The 20930-nt window shown below is 45.7% G+C and overlaps 1 protein-coding gene across 4 annotated transcripts in view; it reads right to left on the reverse strand.

Annotated features, from left to right (window-relative positions):
• The window catches only part of PRDM16 (PR/SET domain 16), a 283364-nt gene that overhangs the window by 176564 nt on the left and 85870 nt on the right, over nt 1-20930 (reverse strand). The gene's annotated exons all lie outside the window — the stretch shown is intronic.

Genomic DNA, 20930 nt, shown 5'->3' on the forward strand with positions numbered 1-20930 from the left:
CAGAAGCAAGAAGTGTTTGCAGGCTTGGGAAGGGCAGATGCTCACTTTTCAGCTTTCTGGGCACAGCTGCTCACTTCTGAGCAGCTCCCAGACAAAACCACCACCAGGAGCATCGCAGGTGCCTGCAGCGCTCCACACACAGGGCATCCCCTCGAACATAAAGCACCTGGGAGGCACAGCGAGAGCATGGCAATGCACGAGGGATCTCATGCACAGATTATCTCAGACCTTGAGGCAGCTAGACCCCTGCACACAGAGCTGACAGCCCCAAATTCTCTGCTCAGCCTGCCAGGAGCTGCCTGCCCAGTGCTCGGGCTGCCGGGGCTCAGCACACCACGCAGCAGAGGCTGCTGTGCCCGACCAACGCTAAGTGTTTAAAAGAAGCTCATACACCTAAAAACACAGGCCTAAGGTGCTAATTTCATACTGTTCAGAACATTGGGCTTAAAATATTTCTTTGTGTGGTCTTCCCACTGAAGCATAAGCAGAACTGCAGGTTTTTTTTCCCATGCTTCGAGTTCTTCAGATGTACAGGTGGTAGGAAAAAAATACGTAAACACATTTGAACAGGACGTCTACAGAATAAAGGCAAAATCGTCAGGAGGAGGGGTTAACACCACTAGCCAGCGCCGATACCCACATCCTGTTAGAGATGCCACGTCAGCCCTTTGATGCCTGGCATCTTCAGGGTGACTGCAGCACCCTGCAGCTCCGTGCCTATGAAACGAATGGGAATCAAACTAAAATAGGAAAGTAGGAAGGAACTGCATAGGTGCATTCATGTGCATGAGTGTTTTTTGGGGAAAATGGCCAAACCCAAAAACCCCGAGCATAAATAGCCTTAACCCTGCAAGGCTTTTTCAAGCTTCGTTTTGCCAGACCAATTAGGAAATGAGCACAATGTTAGCAAGCACAAATTATTACACTTCAGAGAATTACAAGTCAATTACATTACTAAACCCGTAACAACACGCATCCATCTTCTGCTTTGATATTGGCTTGTACAAGCTAAAAATATTCCTCAAACATCCCTTCCTCTTCCATCACTTTCCAAAAACAAGTAAATAATCGGAGACAGGTTTACCAGAATGCACTGAAGGGCAACCGAAGAAGAAAGCTTTGTGAGCAGGGAACTGGACTGGGGTGAGATGTTTTCAGGAAGATACTCTAAGGCAGAAAATGTCAGGTTGCCAGATCCACCGTGCTTCACGCAGGGATTTCACAGCGGAGTTGTCCTGCTGCCCACCTTACGGAGCAGCCCAGGGCCAAGCCCCCAAGGCTGCCTCGCCGTAAGGACGCACAGGGCATCCTCGAGCCGCTCCCTGCTGCACAGCCGGGATTCCCCGAGGCCCCCGGAGCTGCCCTCCTCCTCCTCCTCCTCGCAGACACTTGGCCACACTCGCACATCGGCAGCCGGGCCAGGACGGCCGTCACTCTGCGTTGACGCTTCCCTCCCTGCCACCAGGCCAGCAAACGCGGAGAATCAGAGCTGAGCAGATGTCGGAGCTTGGATCCCAAGAACACATTTCATTTCCCTATTTTCGTTACCAAATACTCAAAAAATTTCAAAATTAATTGTCTCCTTAGTTCGTTTACTTTCCTGACCATACAAAATTTTGAAGTTTACGTCTTTTGATTACCAAATGAGTGAGTTTTGTTTTCTTTTAAACAGAATTCCACAAAGAAAGAAAACTTTGGGTTTTGACCAACTTTCCCTTGGACTCGCATATGGTGAAATTCCCACAGTCAAACCACATTCTGTTGCATTTCTGCTCGGCATACACTTATGAAATGCAATTATTATTATTGTGAGGCTATGCTGAAAGCTCCCATTGAGCCTGATTAGCCAGCCCTGCTCAGAAGAGAGCTCCTTCTGCAAAGAATTTACCAACAGATGGAAGGGGAAACGCTTTGCTCCAGTCTTACAGACAGGACACGCAGCCACGGGGAGAACACACAGGTTGCTAACAGGAGCTAGAAAATGAGCCCCAGGCCTTAGCTTATCGTGTCCGAATCCTTCTCCTCCTCCCAATAAAGGCTAAACAAAGAGAAGCCGTCAGCCCCCCAGACTTCCAGCACAGCTCCTGTCTGAATAAAGTGCCCTTCACCAGAACTTCCAGCCTCGCAAACCCCTATGGTAACTATGATGGGAGGAGATTGTGGGTTTGGGGTGGTTTTTTTGGTTTTGTCTTGTTTTTCAGTAAAGTGACAAACCCAGAGCAGGGTCATTTGTAAGAGCACAGCCCCGGTTTGCAATGCAACTGGTTCTCTCCTCACTCGCTGGAAGGCCAAGTTCTTGAGTTCTTTTTAAGACTCCAAAAATGTGCTACACAACAGCATGCTATTTATTTTCTAATGTTCTGTTCTGTTGATTTATTTATTCAAGGTCTGATGTTACAGGTTTATAATTGTAGTGACCATTCTCAAACATTTTTTGGGGCAGCCAAAACCAAAACCAAATCAGAGGCAAAAAGAAAAAAATATCCAACAGAAAAACCCTAACACCCCGCTCTGCAGCTCCTCGAAGCCACCCAGCACCTCCATCCCGACACGAACCCCTGAGCCAGGCGGGGCGGCAGCACCAGGGAGACCCCAGGCTCAAGGCGAACACACCAAGAGATTCACCAACAGATACGGCACTGACAGATTGTGAGGACAGAAAAGAGGATTTGGGCTAATTCCACCTGACCTCCTGCGTAACTCAGACCAGAGGGCTCCCCTGAATTATTTCCGTCTTCAAGATCAGAAGGTGACACGTAGCTCATCTCTGAGGCGGCACAAACCACCCTGTTCCAGGGTTTCCCAGCCCCACGTTGGCCCAACAGCAATTCCTGCTGGGGATAAAGAAGGGCCGGATGCCTTCCCCCAGCCGCACAAAGCCGCGGTTCGGCAGCAAGTGCTAATGGGGTATTGTAAGGCCCTTTGTCTCCTCTCTCCCTGGCAAGCCGTCTGCCTCCTTTTTCCCTTCTGCATTCAACGCCTCCCCCTTTTCAATTTTTGAGGATGTCACCTCTTAACCTCTTGAATAAGCTACATAGGATAGAATATCTTTCGCTGAACTGTGTGTTTGCAACCCTTTTAAGGCTCCTGACTGAACCATCTGTGGGTTTTCAACAACTTTTTTGAAATACCTATGGCAGAACCAGCCATAGGATCCTGGGATCATCCACGTGAGTGCTAAACCCGGAGATAAGGGACCCAAAGGGACTGCTGAAGGCAGCGGGCCTCATCTTTGGGATGCATCTACCTCTTCAGACTGCTAGTGCCAGACAGGGCCTTTTCCAGCTTTTGAGACCTTTCTCATACAAAGAATAACACTTCAATATCGTAAACCATACTTAAGCAAGCGGTTGTTCAGGCACCGCAAACCTGTCTGAACACAGAGTTATCAGGACTGGGCTCACGTTCCCTATTTCCCGTTTCTGACTAACGATGCACGTGCACACAAACACATTGAGCTCCAACTTCCCAGTGCACAAAGATTGTTAATTATATTTCCCTCTAATTAAAAAAGCGCCCTTTCACTCTCAAGGTTTGAGATTAAGAAGAAAATAAGTTTCAGACATCTTCCCTGAAAGCTCCGAGGAAATGAAAAAGGAATTACTGTGTTACTGTATGTACGCCTTCAAAGCTTTCTGCCAGATCAATTGGAGCGCTGGCTTGTATATAAAAATATCCTACCTGAACTGAGTGTGATGAGCTGATATTCACCTACCCCAGACCAAACTGTGCGGAACTCATTTTACTTCCAAATATCGAGGGTTAGGTGGTAACAGAAATTTGGTAAAATGTTAAAGCAATATTCTGAAATACCAGTCAGTAAGAAATTGTGTAAAACAAAAACGGTTCCCACTCAGATTACAGTTACTGGAAGTTAGTTTCAGCTGCAACATAAAAAAAACCATAGTTAATAATCATTAAAATTATTCTTTAATTAATAAAAAATACCAGATTCCCCATTAGCTAGTGCATCAGCTTTCCGGCACGCCTTCCAGCCACTGGCTGGAACCAGCGTGGCCGATTATCTCCTTCCAGCTCCAGAGTTCACAGAGCAAAAAGTGATGTCTGTCAGTACCCAACTTTTCTGCACCAAACAAAAGATACTGTGTGTGTGGAAGGGGAAAAGCACCTCAAGGTATCGCAGGCAGTGGTTAGCTATGCACCAAAATGTTATTCTAAGGAGGCAGTCTCGGAGCAGAACTCCTGGAAGAGGTGCGCTGAAACGCAGAATCAAATTTAATAGAGGGAACGGTGCAAGAGAAGTGGCAAGCAACCAAGGCGGATGAATAAACTGCCTTGGAAAAAGGTAGGCTTTGAGGAGGTGCTGAGCACTGACCGAGCAATCAGCTGAAATTTCCATTTCAGATTCTGGAAATCCTGCCTGATGGGAATAAAACTGGTATTAGACAGAGACTAATTTATTAATTTAAGGTTAAATAGTTTGTCACCCAACAGAAAAGGACGCATGGGCTGAACAACTGCTCCTCCCTCATTAAAAAAAAAGCTATTGCCACCAAAGAGGCATACCCTAAGTAAATCTCAATCAGTCCCACGCACAGGGATGGATGCCTGAGCTGTTGGCAGCCCCAGAGATCTGCGGGGAGCCAGCAGAGCATGGGAGGGTGCAGAAAGCTCCAGGGGCCTTGAGGTTTGCCCATGGTGCCATGAGCATCCTGCTTGCTGGGGCCACGCCTGGTGCTGGCTGCTTTGCCGAGAGGTGCTGAGGCCTCCCTGCTGCTCTGCTCCTGCCTGGGATGGTGCCAGCACCAGCACAAACACAAAATAATCACTGAATTGAGAAGCAAGGTATGCAACCAGCTCTGAACGTGCTACAGGCCCCTAATGGCCAGCCCAGGGAGCCTGAGGGATGTAGGAGATAGGAAGATCTCGAGTGAAAATGGTAGACTCGGGGTAATCGAGTCTGGGGGTTGTTCCAGGAGGAGTCGATCGTGGAGCTACAACATTCAAATGTAACGGAAACGGGGCTTTTTTCATCCAGAAAGGAGAAAAAAAAAAAGGCAAGGGAGGGAAACAGATGAAGGGGAAAAGAAAAACACATTTGTCATACAATACAAGTAGCTGAAGTATTTTGGGAACAGATTTGCCATCTCTCAATTAAACATGAGGCAGCATGACTGTGCTTTCATTGCACAGTAGTTTCCACTATGATAACAAGTCCAACAACCGCCTCATTGTGGGCCGTGCAGGAACGAGAGGGACTCCCACAGTGCATATTAATGACTGACCTCTGATGTAATCGGGGGGAAAGCAGCACCCAACAAAAATTACAGTTTTCACGGCAGCATGGCAGGCAGCTCTCCCTGCCAGACACAAACTGTCAGGGGAGAGCAGCTGAAGCGGCCAGGCTCAGGCGGGGTACGCACACTGCATCTCCTCTGTATCCTCAGAATACACCTTCTGTATGGAAGGCACATCTCCTCCTTTTTTTTTTTTTTTTTTTTTATGGCTAGTACAGATTTTCCTGAGTTCATGCCTAAGAAACCTGGTGGCAGGCTGCACAGCAGAAGAGGATTTTGATTCATTTGCCAACATTTTTTGCCCCAGCTTTGGAGAAGTACAGAGAACTGCCTGCTTGGGTTTACAAACGTTTCCTCTGCTAAAAAGCGCAACCCTCCTTACTCAAACATGTCACCAGAAACAAGCTTTCATAAGTATTATATGCTCCATAATCCTGAAAATACTTGTGGTTGCTGTAAATGTTTTCTCTCCTGGTATTAGCAAGTCAAATTATTTTCTACTCTATGATTAGCCTCTTTTGCACTTAAGAAACAGGAATTCCAACCGAGTTGAAAAGCAAAACTAGGTTTAGTGGAGCATGACCTGTGAAAAATTTCAAATGACACAAGTATAAAGACGCCTCACTTCTGAACACTGTTAATTTAATCTCTTATATGGGATAATCAGGCCAGTCCTGATTAAATCGTAATTTACTCTGAAGTCGAGCCCACATTTGACTAACCTCATATTTCAAGAAAAATCATTAAACACAGGTAATCTCTTCCTTCTGCCTTTTCAGCTGCTAAAATCAGTTATCAGGGGCTGGCAGCAGGCACAAAATGAAAACGAAAATTATCTTTTTCAGGCACAACAGTTGTGATACAAGAGAGCACAGGGGATCCGCATGAGCATAACCAGCACCCAGGTGTGTGCACCACGTCAGCTCTTTAGCTCAGCAGCTTTTACGTGGCATTTTTTTTACCCACTGGGGCTGCCAGAGGAAGCGAGAGCCATTCCTGTCTCTGTCGCTCCAAGCAGAGAATGGCCACACGACCACATCTGATGTGCCTGAAACACAGAGATGTGCTACCACTCCTCCAGTACGGATTAAGCCTGCTGAAGTTCTGGTTATGGCACTGCTGACAGTGCTGCAATCACTGCACTGTGCTGCAGAACCTCCCACATTGCCCTTGCTGAGCGCCGTGCCATTTACCAACCTCAGCGTTCCTCCACCTTACTCTAGAGGTAGCACAACTGGCACAGTAAGAGCAGAGAACATTTTCCTGTCTAGAAACAATCTTCAGCTCTGCCGAGTTTCGTCACAAGTTATCTGGCTGTGATTCGAGAGCTCCATGGGATGCTGCATTCACCGACAACCGTGCTGTCCTACATCTGCCCCTCTTCCAACGGCGAGTATTTCAGTGCTCTGGAATGTCTGGTTATGTGAAAAGCAGTACAGAAATACAACTTGACCTTATTGTTATTGTCATGAAACTAAAATTAGTCCTTCAAAGCTCACTAGCAAAATTACTCAATAAAAAGACCCATTGAAAAGTTGTTTCCACAGATAATCAGATATGGGCACAAGCTTAAAATCTGTGTGACACCAATGAGGTTCCTGCAACAATGAAAGTGATGCTTTGGTATTGGTGAGAGACCTCATGAATAATCTCTTTAGCAGCTGTAATGAAAGAAAAAAATAATCGAATGTTAAAGGAAATGTTTGTAAAGGAAACAATGTGGTAGATTCAGGGCAGGGTTCTCCTTGGGTTTGTACTCGTTTTTTAATATGCTTATTAATATTACTATATAAAAGTCTGCAGAGGAAATATCTATTCATCTGAAACAACAAGGCATCTTTTATATTCACAGGCCATCTCCGACTCCTCGGCTCGGGAAACTTTCGGAGCACACCAAGAAGGAATTCCTCTCAGGCAACCAACGTCTGACCAGTAAGCACGATCTTCCGTGGATTGCACTGACCTTGAAATAAACATAAAGCTGGGCCCAATCCCACATTCCTCCCGCACGCAGAACTCCCATTGAGAGCACTGGGGATATTAAGAGCAAAGAGAACACAGGACTGAGCCCATAACACTTTTGTCATACTCCATGGCATTATGCTGTTGGCTGACACTCGGTGACTTTCCAAGCTGAAATTTGGCAGCCAGCTCCAGAACGGGATGTTCACAGAAAACAGCTCATTTCTACTTGCGCGTAAAATAACAACCGGCTCAAGTCCACGATGCTGCCAGGTCAGAGGATTCTCTTGTAGAATCGGTTTGTATTAATACAATATACATGTAAAAAGCTGATATTTTCATTTTCCAAATGACAAGGAGAAGAATCACAGCCTCCTGCTGAATTCATACTCTGCTTCAGAAGCTCACCCAGAATATCAGTCTCAAGACGAGTTTGAGCAAAATGGTAAAACAAAATAAAATACACATGTATAAGCACAGGGGATTATGACTGTGTGTCTGAGACTGAAATAACACAGTGATAAATAGACTCTTGGCCTTACGGATTAACTGGTAGGTGAAAGTCTTCTTACGCCATTATTCCAACTCTGCAGCTCATTCCTAGCTCTAAGTTCAGAAAGGCACCAGGGTCCTGCCTTAAGTGCTTGTTCCTGGGCTGCTTCGATATGAAAGGTACCAGCAGAAAGCACCCACTGGGCCAGGAGCTCTCTGGGACCTGGTTTCACTGGTCCGAGGCCAGGAGGGCACTGGGCGATGTCCAGCAGCTGCTGCAAGGGGACCAGGAATGTCAGCAGCACCTTTAGGGCCCCTCGGCACATACCCCAGCTCCTGCACCGCGTGGATTTCCCTTTAGAAACATTTCCCAGGGCAGAACGGAGAAAGAAAGCGATCGAACAGGAAAAAGCCCGGCTACACTGCCACGTTAGAGAGAAGGCAGGGAGCACTTCGCATGTCCAGAGACAAGACCGTACACATTTCTGAGCGGGGTGACAGGAGTCTGTGCCTATCTGCTGCACGCTCAGGATGTTTCATCAGAGGGGGAAAAGAAAAAAAAAAAAAAAAAAAAAAGGCATTTTTATGACTGATTTGTAGACCAGCAGAGCTTGAACAAATCATCATCACAGCCTAATTCAGCCAGGAGTGCAAACACTCACATTTAAGCAACCATGTGCTTAGCTGCTGCCAGCAGCTGCCAGGGCTCATTACCTCTCGGCACTGCGCTGCCCACCTACGATTTACTCGAGGTGCTTCACACCCAGGAGCTGCACCACGGCCTCCCCACGAGCCTTGGTCCTGTCCTGCCACGTCCTGCCAGGCCTAGGCCACCCAGCAGCCACGGGCCCAAAGGTGGGAGCCGGGCACCCACCCGAGCGGGGGCTTTGGAGCTGCGAGCGATCGCAGAGATCAGATTGCCACCTGATGGCCGCAGCTGAAATACAATAGAAAACCGGAAACCTGCCTGTGCCGAATCTGTCTGTCCTCAGTTACAAAAAAGCTGGTTTCCAGACGTTTCAAGCTCCACGTGCCAGCGGCCGGCGAGCTCTGCCACGTGCCGCCTCACGCGGCGCAGCCGAGGTGCCCGACGTGCAGCCCCCCAGGAGCAGTTCCCTCACACCCCTAAACCAAGGACAAGGGGTGCCCGGCCACAAGGCAGCTCTCACATGAGGGTCGGTCCCCACCAACCCGCCCACTGCCACAGACAAGGGGGCGGTGGGGGTTATAATGCCCAGAGAGCCAGGTTAAGACAAGGGACCAAAAATTCAGTCCGAGACCCTCTCTGGAAGGTAGCCTGAGGTGGCTCTCCTACCTCCGGAAAGGATGTGAAGTCCTGCCAGAACTGTGGTGACGGGAATTAGTCCTAATTCACCGAGTGTGGGGCTGAAGCATTAAATGCCTCGTGGCCATATACAAATGACGTGTCCTCCATCCACAGACCGCAGTCACTTAGTTTTTAATGGCTGCGTAGAAAGGACAATAAGGAATGAGTTACTTCAGGTTCTTGAACCCGTCACGAGGTTTCTTCCTCCTGTTCTGTTGGTTGCAGGGACCTCTCCCCTCATGGGAGCTGTACGGGCCGAGCACACGGTGCCTGCGGTGGGCAGGGCGCAGCCAGCAGCCGCCACAGGCGCTGCCCAAGGGCCGCCTCCTGCGCGCACGTGGGGCCAGAGGCCTACGGGGCAACCTCCAGCTCCCGCAGGAGGAAAAGCAAATTTATTTCAAATGGTCATTTAGGAACCTCTCTCATTCGTTCAAATCCTTTATCTTCACAAGATGTTAGAGCTGGAAAAAGCAAGCCTATTTATTCCATAGAAAATACCCATAGGTTTTCGGTCTTCCTGAATTTATTATCTGAAGTAGCTGGTACGCGCTGGTTAAAACTAACGAGGGACGATCACAGGGCTAGGCAAAGCCCCAGTACTTCACTTTTCCAGCCCAGGATGCCAGGGCTGCGACAGGTGTAGTCCCCTAACCCCTGGCCTGACAAAGCAGGATGTGAAGTGATCCCAACACACACACACATTTAGAGGACTATTCCTGGAACCTCGTATTTATACATGCCATTGAAATCAGGAGGAGACGCAAGTTTTAACACATTTCCTGTGCAAAATTTCAGAAAAGGGCCTCCCAGAAACCCTTCTCTCACCAGAGGAAACCTCCGCAGTTAGCGCTGTGTTCGCGTGTCCCAGCCTGGCACTCGAGCTGTGCGGTGTCTGCGACTGGTGCTAAGGACATCATGCACGGAGCTGCCCCGACTCAATGCAGGACTGCCACAGAACGCATTAGGAAATAATTTAGTCCCGGAGAATCCAACTGCAGGGTTATTCAGAGACCGAGACAGTGAGGGATGAGCCAGGACAAGGGGACGGGACAAACGAAAGGAAAAGCACGACGAAAAACAAACACTTTCAAAGAAAACACCTTTTCCATGTTTAACTTGTATATTAATTTTTCAAGTTTCACATTCATCGCCTGTTTTTGCCTTGATTGTAATTATACCCCTCAAAGCTGATTCAAGTTATTTTATAAAATAGAAGCAGGAAACAACTTGTGTCAGAAGTGAGCTGTGAGAACAGATAATGACCGAGTGCAGAGCAGAAGAGTCGGACGTATTTTTCAATGTGTTTTAAAAAATAGTCACTTCAATGCTTGGCTGCAAGAACAACAGGTATTAGGGATTTAAAGTGCATTTGGTTTTAGGTAAAAAAAAAAAAATTAAGTGTTTTCTTTTATTACAGGATTTCTGCTGGCAGAAATGAAGAATAAAGCTTGAAACACTATTTCAATGTGTTCCTTAATACGCATTTTCCTCTAGTAAAACCAGCAGGGAAAGTGTCCAAATTACTCTCCACTAAATGCCAGTATTATATTTCCAGTAAAAGTCTAGTTCAACCAGGCATCAAAAATATTTCCACATCAGATCCTTTTAGAATCAAACTCTCCAGAGAACGTTGTTGTCCATAACTGCACTTCACCTGATCCCTGTGCTCAATGTTTTATTTTATATTTGAACTTAAGATGACATTTCTACAAATTCTGCTATGTTAAAAAATCAATTCTATGCACATTTAAATGCAAGTATATAGAGAAGGTACTTTTAAACAACAACGAAAAAACACCTCTAATATATCTCATTATTAAAGCCACTGGAAAAAATATTAGCCTTTGGGATTTCTGTCTCTAAACTATTTACAACATAATAGCTCCAATGAAGCGTCACAAGAAATGTACACTGTATTACACATATAGTTGTAACAAACACTGGGAAGAATCTATAGAAATAACAACAACAAAATCTGGAATTAGAGACGAAAGCCTGAAGAAAACGCTCCAATTCGTGAAGAAAAATCCTAATTGCTTTTCAGTAGTTTGCTTATTTTTCCTTCAAAGCACCTCCCCTTTAAAATCTATAAAAGTATGGAAATGCTCCACTTCTATAGAAATTCCTTTGTTGGAAATGCAGTAAAGTAGAACTTCAAAAACAACTGCAAGATAATTTCTCCGCTAAGAGAAATTTTACCTGTTTAGAATAAAAAAATAAACGCAGTTAGAGCAGCTCTCCAAAAACTAACAAATGATGCTGGATATTTCTCTCAGCCCTGGATGTCAAACCACAGAACAAGAATAAAGCATTTGCAAGTCTCCAAAAGGAGACCTTGCAATTGGAATTCACATCTTTGCCAAGTGAAAGCTTTTCGGCTGTTGTCACCGTCTCATTGTCATTCCACTCACTGTGGGTTCCCCAGGGTCCAGAACAGGAGTCCTGGCATTATTAACATAGCAGATTAATAGCAGTGGGAAAAGACATTTTCACAAACATGCTAAATATTAATATTAATCGATAACAATTTATATTTCCTAACGTGAGCCAGACAAACATACCCCAGGCGTGGAGGAGAGGAGGGAGGGCAGAGCAAGGAAAGGGACAGTGCCAACAGACTGTACGGAATAAAAGGGAAGCAGTGAATCAATGCGGGACACAGGACTGAGCCGTGAGGTGGGTGTCAAAAGCAGAGCTCTGTTTTCAGAGGAACAGAGGCACACATTTTAATGCCACAGTATAAGTTGGATTTTCCATCCCTGGCCAAAAAAAAATTCCAGTGAAGCTCACCAACTTTATATCACGCTATAAACAGCAGAGCTCTGCAAAAACTGTGAAAAACTGCTTCGTGCTATTTTTGCCATCCTTAGTAACGCTCTGCTCTGCAAACTGTATTTTCCTCAGCACTTGTAACACTACATATGTGTTTTTAATTCAGACATGCAAAAATTTACCCAATAGATTGGTATTTGAAGCCTGCCCTGTACTCAGGTTATCTTCTACCAGCTGCACTTTCTACTATAAAGAAAAAACAAAAAAACTTTAAAACTTGTTGCATTTTTCTAATGATTTATCCCAGTAAAGTTTTTAAAATTCAGTTTTTGAAAGTCTTTATCATTTTCTCACATACTTGTAATTACAAGCAGCAGACGAACACCAGAAGATGCACGGTGCTATTATCAGAGAGGTTCCTATATTATCCACTGCATGATGCCTGTGCTGGTTAAACCAAATTAAACCATTTCAGCTCAAGACCTTTGGGCAGAATATAAATTCCACTGCACCACTGAGCCTCTTCAACTGGAAATGGCTGGCCCATTTCAATGGATTCACCTCCCAAGCATGCAGACTGCTGTGGGGTTTTAACATCAGCCCCTGCCTGGCTTTGGGTTCTCTTTCAGCGCTCCTGCACATCCCTGACTTTCCTCTGGAGTCCGCAAAGCCTGGTGCTGTGTTTGAAACTGCAATGAGAGCCGCAAATATTTGTGTTTTCTCTGTGTCCTGAGCAGCTCCTGGGCATCTGGGCAGCCCCGTGCCCACACTGCCAGGCCTCCTGGAGCTGTTGGAAGCAGGACTGACCGGCTGATTTGTCAGGTACACAATTACCCATAAATTGATGATGCAGCTTCACAGAGGGGAAAACATCGCAAGGATCAAGCACTGCAGATGGCAACCCAGCCCAAGATTTGCATCTGACCTTCGTGGCTGAGGCACACCTCTGGCTAAATCATCCCATCAGCTTCCAGCTCGTGTGCAACCAGGTTTCAAGCATGCAAATGAGGAAAATTTAGTAAAGTCTGCCTCAGAGGGCTGGCAAATATTTCCCACCATTAAGCTGGGGAATCAAGTTACTGATATTATGGGAATAAAATCAAAGTCCCTTCCTCGACCAAGCACCCTTCCTCCAGCTACCAGTACTCTGAGGGGTTACAGAAATGTTTAACCAGTATGAAAAAGTGGAATTTCAATGGGGCAGGCGATGACAATAAGGAACACAACTTTCATTTTAAATCTGGTTCTTTGCAGAGATCTCTTTATTTCTCCTCAAAAGGTGTCTGTGTTTGCACGGTGAGCACCTCTCTGCAGACATTACCGTTTTCTGCATTTTTTTCCTGACCACTCAAGTGCTCTTTCAAGACGGGCTTTCCTCTATTAGAAAAGCGAAAGCGTCTGACGCAGCACCAAGCATTTGCTTAATCCTAGTGCGTTTTTCCACCGAAACCTGCTCACGAGCCCCTTCTGATTGAGAGAGGACTCCCAGCCCATTTTCGGTAAAATTTAGGACAGGAACAGGGGTAAGTCCAGCACACGGCAGTGGGAGGTAACACTGCTTTGTGACAAATGCTGTTACACAGGTAGGCTTTCCGGGCACTTTGCAGAGGGGTCACAGGACTTGCCCGAGCAGCTGCTCAGAAATGCCAAGCCGCAGCCACGACGTTTGTCGGAATCCCGTGATCTCCAATGGAAATTCACCCGATTCCTGGGAACTCTGCAGTACTTTTAGAGCCATTCAAGCTCCCAGTCACCCCACGGTATTCTTATGGCTTAGCTTGACAGATCCATTAGCATCATTATTTTTAAGCTGATTTCATCAGATTCGGTTCTAAGTCGCCATAGGGGAAGCGGTGGCAGCGCGAGGACGGCGGGGCGTCTGCAGCGCCACGTAGAGAGGCACAGCATCCTGCTGCCCTCTGCTCGCTTCCAAACCAACCTTGGTGTGTTGCACCCACCACCTGGCCCTATTTAAAGCCACGACATTATTCTAAAAAGGATTATTTATACTAAAAACGCTCCCGGGACTACTGTATTTGTATTTCAGGGCTGCTGCATCCCTTATTTCCTCACTGCTTTAATATAGCCTGGGGCTGAGCGGGTGAAATGACTTGCGATGCCACTGTAATTTTTATCAAGGCTTGTTCCTGGTAAAAAGCCTCTTTGTTTCAAAGAAATGTGATTTGGCCTTTTTCCTCCTCTGCTCTATTCCTTGGTTAATATACCACTTCCACTTGCCCTGGGGCTAAGAAAGGTATTCCATGGAATTGGTCAAATCTCACTGTTTTTCTTCTAAATCACAACTGGCTTTTTTTCCTCGACCCTTGCTAAGCACTATCTAAGCTGACAGTCTGAACTTGAGATTTTATTTGTGCCTTAACTCTTCAACTCCTGGACTTCCACAGGCACACAGCCACGTTAAAGAGATGCATGTCAGGACTGGTCAATCTGCTGTGGCAAAAGACTGCAGTGATTGCGAGCAAGAGAGGAGGGAGGCACGCTGGCTAATGTTATTTACCACTGCAAGCAAATGCAGCCATCTCTAGAAGAGCTCTGGTCAGCCTTGCATTCATTTAATAGAATCTGAAAACAAGTATCTGCTGCCCAGCTGATAACTTTCAATCTGATTCATGTCGTTTAAAAAACACTTTTCAAGGACAATCACAGAAAAGCGTATTAGAATATAATGTGCATAGAAAAACACACAGTGAACCACTAGGAATTTAGATGTGACGTTGTGGCAGCTCCTATTCTGTGCTGAAATCAATTCTTTCTCACAAACTTCTATTGCAGCAGCTTGATATAACTTAACTACAGCACAGATAATTAAAAATAATAACAATAAAAATTGTTCTCTTCAGATAGAAAGTGCAGGCTAACAAAAATATACAAGCAAAAAAGGAAAAAAAAGAGGGGTAAAGATAGCTAATGGGTTCCAACACGTTGGATATACATTGGCTAACAACACAGAGGGACAGGGAGCCCTGGGCAACCTGATCGAGTGGGTGGCATCCCTGCCCAGGGCAGGGGTTGGAACTGGGTGGTCTCTAAGGTCCCTTCCAACCCAACTGTTCTGTGATTCTGTGATAAGCAGACTTTGGCTGCCAGAGCCCATAATACTAGGAAAAAAAAGGGGGGGGGGGACCTCCCTCAAGTAAAAGGCATGATTAAAATTACAGCTGAAAAACAAAAAACACAAGAGACAACAGAACAGAGAAAAGAAACCTGAGTGTAAGGATCCACCTTTTTTTTTTTTTTTCCCTAGGCTGGCTCCACCAGGAGATCCACTCGCTTTAGGGAAGCTTTAACCCTTCCCCAGGTGCCATTACACTTGCACCTCATCTTCTGGAGACAAACCCAGCCCAAACCCAGCCCTGCACTGCGCTGGGCAGGGAGCTTCCCAGACCTCTACAGATTCCAGCTGAAGCACCAAACTGCAGCCACAGACAACAGCGAGCTCTGGCAGCACGAGACGAGTAAATCCAGGAGCCTTCCCACCAGGTGAGGCAGCCAACCTCTGGGAAACTGATTCTGGAGATGGGATCCGACGCTTTTGCTGTGCAACTGGGGCTGCTCCACTCTGCATCGCTATCGACAAAACAAGGAACTGAGACCAAAGCACTTGGAGGAACATTATTCCTTCAAAACTCCTCATGGCAATCCCACAAGAAATCACACAATCTTGAAATTTTATTTCACTGGGAAGAAAGTTCAGATTTTTTTTTAATAGTATGCTTTAAAATATTTCCGTTCAACATTGCCAAATCATTTCAAGTTCAAGATATTTAGCATGACTTTATGGAACAGCCAACATTTTTAGCCTTGTTAAAAAAAAAAAAATCCCTTTCTTGTTGGAAGCTAAATAATATTAATAAACTCCCACACGGCAATTGAGATTTATTCAACATATATTGTCCAGCCCCACCAGAAACTCTGTACAATTGAACACACATGGTTCTTGGCCTGCTTTCCTCGCACCAGATAGCTGTGTACAAGCTCACCGATAAGTTACCAAAAACATGAATGGATCTGCAGCTTCCTGGACAAAGCCAAAATAACACGCATTTTATTTCATATGGGATTGTTTCATCTTAGAAAGCACTGGTGGACTTTTCAAATGAACAGACAGGTTCTTTGTCTTATGTAACAGAAAGAATTTGGTTTTATGCACGGTAACATTTAACCCAGATTTGGTATTGCTTAAGCAAATTTTAATTTATTCTGTCTCTCTCATTGACAAATAGGATAGATTTTCCTATGACATACGTGCCAAAACCTGTGTCCAAGTACACTAATAAAATATACTTCAAAAGTAAAAGCTGTGGCAAGATGTTCACTGCTCTCTGCACTTATACCATTCTCATAGTACATTGCATATTTTATAAACTATTACAATATTTTCAGACACCTTTAAACTGGTGAGGTTTGGAATCAAAATCCTCATTTACCAGCACTGGAAACCACTGCACACATTCAGGAGCATAAGGGAGGAACACTTCACCTCAAAGAAAAATGTTAACAATAAGTTATTATCCAATAAACTATGCATTTTTGCAGGGGAAACACGAGTAAATAAACTAACAGGATCTCTAACAATCAAAATCAACCAAGATTTTGTTTTACATTTCATCTGAAAGAGAGCATCTCCATCCTGAATTACATGACAACTGATAAACCCCAACGCAGGAATTTTCCCTACTGTTCAGCAATTTAAAAAAATTTCTAAACCTTGCTACCCATAAAATTATATCCACATAAAATGGATTAAAATCACAAAATTTTTTAAATGTCCTTCTCTTTTTTTGTGGTTCTTCATGATTGTTTTTGTGGTTCTTCAGGATTGTTTTCTTTGATGCAGCAAGAAATGTTTAAATTCAGATTAAGTTCAGCAGGAAAGAATTTCATTAAGCAAAGCACAACCCAATAGGACACAAACCCTTAACTTCTCCCAAGATAGTATCTATGCCATATTGCTAAAAGAAATGCATTTTAAATAAGTATAAATATTTATTCTTGTGTTCACCAAGATAGACTCTGTTGGGACATCTTTACAGAAAATAGAAGAAATGCAGCATGCAACATAGCCTCTCCTCCAACACTTAAAATAAATAAATTAATTAATTACAAATCTCTAATTCCCTCATTTTTTTTCTGCACCCCAGATAGCCAAGAACATGAAATTCTGGAAAATGTAAAAGATTTCTGTACAGGTGAAATGATATTTTTCTTCATCTACACGACTCTTTATAATGCTAAAATCGCTTGAAGAAGATTTCCTCTATGTATCGGATAGAACAAATACAGCTTTATGGCCGGGCTATTAGACATTTGTTTTGTCCTTAATGCTAGGATTTTCAAACGGGCCTTCGTTGGTCTGCTGGGCAAGAGTACAATGACTGCAGCTAAGGCACGTAGCGAGGGGTCGAGCAAAGCTCCCGATCACTTCTGTGAGAGCGCATCGGCTCCGAGAACTGCCACCACCAGGAACCAAGCGGGGTTCCCACCGGTCCCTCGGGAATCCGAGGCACTGATGGGCTGCACCTTGCCTGCTCCAGAGACACGGGCATCTATAGGGCAATCATCTCAGTAATACGGCATTGCTCAGCAGCACAGGCAGAATCAGAAGTCCTCATGAAACCAAGCCAAACTCTTCTGCCATTACCCATGCTGGGCAGCTTGCTAGTTAACAGGTAATCAAGTACCAGTTCCTCCTGCAGCATCAGAACATGCTGCTGACTCCAGGATGCTGCCTTTCTCTTGTCTCTTGCTCTCTCTTGCCTTTCTCCAACCCAGCCTCGGAGCACCCTGCCCCGGGATCGGCTGCAAGCACCCAGGGCTCTGAGTGCTGGTGGGCGAGAAACCAGTGGGAAGGGAGCTGCAGGCAGCAACAGCGGGCAGGCAGGCACTTGGGACACAGCATGAACAGAGGGAGGGACCACTTACTAATATTTAACGTTCATCTCCATCATATCGGATCACATCTCTTTTGTTTTCTCTCTCTCCTCTCTCCAGATGCAAACACGGACACAACTTTCAAAAAGCCCAGAACAGACCCCTCTGGAGCACAAACAAAATCCCCAACGCTTGCCACATCCCATCACAACCGTAATAAAGATGTTTATATTTTTAACCATCAAATAAAGTGCTTAATTCCACCGAGCTTGTCCCCTCCGCTCAGTCACTCCACAGCTTCATTTAGCAGGCCAGTGGTAAAAAAAATTCATTAATTTTTATTAACAGGGAGAGCCATTTGTTCCCTGTGACAATATTTGACTTGTCGAAATGATTTTCACCTCTGCCATGAGGTGCGCGCTCCCCACATACATCACCCGATTACTCCAGGAGCGGCCAGAGTTGCAGTCATTAGCCAGTGAATTAACGACAATCCACAGCGCTATTAATCACGCTGACAAAAGCGTTAGCTTGCTGCTGACCCGAGCACGGCTCTGGGACACGAGCAGAGGAAAGGAGAGCACAGCCACAGGGCTAGGAAAGAAAGGATTGGTTTTTTTTTAAGCTGCTGAGGCAGGGAAAAAAAGGGATAGAGAAAGAGAAATTAGATAGTAACAGCGGAGCGGGAGCATGCTGCACATGAAAATTGAGGAAGGCACAGAGGTTATAGGAGAAGGAGGGAAGGAGAAGCATCGAGTCAGCTCCTGTAACTCAGAGCACAAGGTATTAATTCCTCTCTAATTGTCCAGGGGGCTCAAGGAGCCCAATCCACCGACTTTCACCAGGCCGCAGCGAGCCCCCTGAGGAGCGTGGGCGACGTGCCGCAGGCTGCCAGGCCCACCAGCGGCCTCGTGCACGTGAGGCCGTGCTTGGGGACAGAAGGATCTGGCCAGGAGGATCCCGGCACCGATACCACCACCACTTCTCACCCCTTCCCCTTCTGAGGGGAGCCAGAGCAGGCCGCGGTGCCCGGCCAGGGCCTGCCGGGGCAGCCCTGGTTGATCAAAGCCCATTGCCAAAGGCCTCTGCGTTCTCCCCTTGCAAACTTCAAGCAACCACATGTCCTAGCGAAGTTAATGCACGCTCCCATCCCGCTTCCAAAGCGTGGGGATCTGAGAGCTGCTGGCTTTCGGCTCGCAGAGCGCCAGCCACTTGTGCCTGGAAACAGTTGGAGAGAAACCGTCGGTGTAACACGCGGCGCCTCCTGGCAGGGAAACCCCGTTTTTGTTTTAACACGGCTTCTAATTTCAAGTTTCTGAACACTGCACAAAATACTCGGAAAAGATATGCACCAAGCTTGACCGCTAGAATTCTTTGAAAATGGCTTTATTTTTAAATGGCAGTCTGCTGCGTTCCTTATGGCAGCGCTGTGGTAATCAAAACCAATACGAGCATTTGGCTACAATTTTTAATTGAAAAACACTGTCAGCAGAAACAGCCAAACAGGGAAATGTGAAGAAACACAGTTCTCGTATGAATGCTTGAGGAAGGAAAGACCTACACATGCACTGGGGTAGGGGAATAATAGGGAAAAGAATGAATCTTTGCAATAATTTTGAATGTTCCCGCTGTATTGTACAAGCAGTGGTTATGAAACTGCATTCTTTCGGTCTTGCCCCGTACCATCAATGCGTAACTCCCACTACAGGCAGCCTCAACAGTGCGGCCATTCAAAGTTATGAAGATAATAAAACCATGGTGAGAATTCCAAAAATCTGTTTAGAAAGTTTCTGCTTTTTTTTTTTTTTTCCCATTCATGACCTAATAGGGGATTTAACAGAGAATTTTCTGAAGTGCTCAGTGGATTCTCCCCCCAGTTATGAGAGCACATTCAGCAGGACGCTGTAACCGCACTGCTGCAGCACGCCACGGGCCAGCAATGCTCCCTGCGCTCTCAGCTCCCTCAGTGCCAGTTTATCTTTCTCTAAAAACCTTTTTTTAAAAGTAGTGGAACTGCTCCTAAGCAGGTTGACCACGTTTCGCTTTTACCACGCGCAATAATTTTAGAACCTGTTTCTTGTTATTCACTTTCACCGGTTTAATTCTCCTTTTGCAGCGAGGAATGTCATGAGGAAAGCCGGGTTCGGAAATCCATGATTTCCTGTCAGTTAATTCATTTCAGCAAAACAGAAGGCAAGGTGATATTCCTGTTTAATGTTGCAACTCAGATACAGTAATAACCAGGGGCTATAAGGGATTCCATCTGCTGCCATTTTCTCTGCACTGCTGACAGCACCGAGTACCCACCTTGTGCCAATTTATACTCCTCCACCCTGAAGCCATTTTGTCCCATTTACAACTTCTAAGAATTCGAACATCAAAGCAGGAACAAGAACTGATCTAGGTGCAAACCACTAACCCCGCTCCTACAGCATACAGCTCTCCCATTCGGATTAGCAAAGTTTCCTATGGGTTTTGCACAATATGATCGACCTCCTGTCAGTTTTCAATGAATTAGTTTTGATGCAAAAATCGCATCAGCATTGTACCTTAAATCTGTGTTGTGTGGAACACCTGTCAGGGGGCTGCTGTTTCAGGACTGGCCCAGCAGTGTCATCCAACAAGGCTGTAGGTGCAACAACCAAGCCAGGCAGCCTGAAACATTTCACTCAGGACTGACCCTTCCTCCCTCCCCAGCCAATTCCCCGGCTCACAGCAAGCACAGCCAGTGGGGGACAGGACGGAAAGAGGCAGCAAGAAGCTCTCAGCCTTCTGCCTCTTCAGCCCAGCAGCACCCAGACTAGTTACACTCTCTGGTATTGCCTCTGAAGATTTTCATTAAGTCTTGATCCAGAAGGATTTCCTATAAAACCTGGTGCAACTCGAAGTCCTGGAGAGATCCCCACACATATAACTGCACAGCACGACACTGTTTCCCCCTGTATGGCCCAGCTCCTGCTAGCAACCCTTTGGTTCAGCCATACACCGTGGCGAGCTGGTTCACATTCCAGGCTAACACCACCACCAAAACACAAGGTCTTCTCTTCCCTACGACTTGGACGCTGCCAGGCCACAGCATACAACAGTCAAGTGCAGTTGAACAAGCAATTTTTCTGCCTTTGAAGCTATTATTACAAAAAATATTTAAGACAAAAATATTTTTCTATTTTGTTTCTGACTGGCCAGCAACAGTCCCACATTGTTTGAAGTATTAACTGTTCCTGAAG

The sequence above is a fragment of the Aythya ferina genome (assembly GCF_964211825.1).
Source record: "Aythya ferina genome assembly, chromosome: 21".
Lineage (NCBI taxonomy): Eukaryota > Metazoa > Chordata > Aves > Anseriformes > Anatidae > Aythya > Aythya ferina.